The sequence below is a fragment of the Olea europaea genome, chromosome 5, assembly GCF_002742605.1.
Source record: "Olea europaea var. sylvestris chromosome 5, O_europaea_v1, whole genome shotgun sequence".
Taxonomy (NCBI): Eukaryota; Viridiplantae; Streptophyta; class Magnoliopsida; order Lamiales; family Oleaceae; genus Olea; species Olea europaea.
Genome location: NC_036241.1, coordinates 6157526 through 6159665, shown reverse-complemented (window position 1 = coordinate 6159665; position 2140 = coordinate 6157526). Strand labels below are relative to the sequence as shown.

At 33.7% G+C, this 2140-nt stretch overlaps 1 long non-coding RNA gene across 1 annotated transcript in view; it reads left to right on the top strand.

Annotated features, from left to right (window-relative positions):
• Positions 1–1586: 1586 nt before the first annotated feature.
• The window catches only part of LOC111394493, a 2066-nt gene continuing 1512 nt past the window's right edge, over positions 1587–2140 (top strand). The window contains exons 1-2 of the long non-coding RNA XR_002702617.1: positions 1587–1889; positions 1979–2053. This is a non-coding gene — a long non-coding RNA (uncharacterized LOC111394493). The remainder of the gene's footprint in view (positions 1890–1978; positions 2054–2140) is intronic.

The following is a 2140-nucleotide window of genomic DNA, read 5'->3' as shown; positions in this document are numbered from 1 at the left end:
GATGGATTTTATTATAAATATTTTGACGAGAATGAAGGTGGAAAAGAAAAAGAGGGGCCGCCTACGAGTTATGATTGGGAGAAAGCTAGAAAATTTGCCAAGTTTCTAAGAACCTTTTATGATGTCACATTGAAGTTTAGTGCTTCATTGAATTTTACTTCCAATATTTACTTCCAAGAAGTGTGTAAAATTGAGCAAATTTTGAAAAAAATGGGTGACAAACAAAATTATTTGCTAAGTAGCATAGCAAACAACATGAAGATTAAGTTTGACAAGTATTGGGGTAATGTTGATAAAATGAACAAGATTTTGATTGTAGCAGTTGTGCTTGATCCTCGTTATAAGTTGGAGTTTGTTGTACATTGTATTGGTATCTTGTATGACTATGTTAAGGTTGAAGCCACAAAAACTGAGGTCATGAAAATATTGTATGCTTTGTATAACCAGTACAAGGGATGTCATCGTTCAAAGAATGGGGCTAGTGGAAGTGGAAGTGGTGGCAATGAATATAATGATGGAGTCACTTTGTTGGAGGGTTCAGATGATGATGATGATTGGGATGATTGTAATTTTGATTTTGGGTACAAGAAAATGAAAACTAGCAAAATGGATTTTTCTGGAAAAGATGATGTACAATGATATCTAATGGAACCTACTGAAGATGCTACTGATGAAAACTTTAACATTTTTAAAATGGTGGAAGATCAACAGTTCAAGGTTTGAATTTTTATCTAAAGTTGCAAGGGATGTTCTTGCCATTCCTGTATCTACGGTGGCTTCTGAGTCAGCATTTAGTACTGGAGGGCGCATTCTTGAGCCATTTAGGAGTTCTTTAACTCCTAAAACAGTTGAGGCCTTGATTTGTACACAAAACTGGTTAATGGAAGAATCTAGACTTTTGAGAGTTTCCGAAAATAGAATTTGCATTGAAGAGACAGAGTTCTATGAGAGCATTGAGACAGGTAATAAAATATATGTTTTATTTTTCTTATTAAATCTTATTAGTTGAACAATTTTTAGTTCATTTATATTTGTTAATCGTGTTTTTTCGATTTTTCTGTAGAGTTTCTTCGTATGGCAACTCAAGAAATTGATGATTAATCAAATAGTTGGTAAGTATTAGTAATATTTAAAAATATTTTATTTCTATGACTTCTAATTCATATTCAATTGTTTTATGTAGACTTGATTTTGAAGGCTTGAAGGTTGAAGCAAAGGAATTATTGATATGAATTGCCGATATTTTAATACTAGTATTTACTTTTTGATATATGTATACATTGGTAAATTAATGTCACTGGACAACATGTTACTTATATGTTTTTAATGGGACTTTGTTAATTTGTAAAAGCTATGGCTCAACATATTATTAGTTGTATTTATGTTGTGTTGTAAATGTTAAAAAAATATAATTATGGTACGGAACCGAACAGAACCGAACCGAACCGAATGGAACCGAACCCGAACTGTTCCATAATTAAATTTGGACCCGACGGTTCCAATTACTAAGTACCCAAAAATTTTTGGTCAGGTTCGATTCTTAAGGAAACCGAACCGAACCGGACGATCTCCAGCCCTACTGGCCATCATCGCTTCTTCCTTCACTGCCAGATCTTTATTTCGATAATCCTTTATTTCTTGGCATCGCCATCAAGCTCGGCTCCAAAGTAAAAGCTACTTGATTTCCCATCGATTTTTGGAAATCGAAACAAATATGTGTCTGTTTTTTGAAATCGAAGTATTTGCTAGTTTGAAACGGTAAATATGTTTTTGTCTTTGAAATCGAAGGCTACTTGTTGCGTGGTTTAAGAAAAACTTTGCAAGGCAATTATACCACTGATCCCATTTCCGTCACTTCTCTTACTCTCAACCGCAAAGCCATTTCTGATGTAATTCCTTTTTCTGTACATTTTGATTTTTTCACTTTTGCTTGTTTAAATTTCTCATCGATTTTTTTTTTTTTTTTTTTTTTTAACAGGTTTCGTGCTTGAGTGAGTTCAAGAATTTGGAAAGGCTAGATCTTAGTTTCAACAATTTAACTTCACTTGAGCTAGTAATACTTAAACGTATTTTTGTGTGAAGCTCTGTATAGGTAGTATTTTGGGGGGGGGGGGGGGGGGGGGAACCATTTGATGTATCC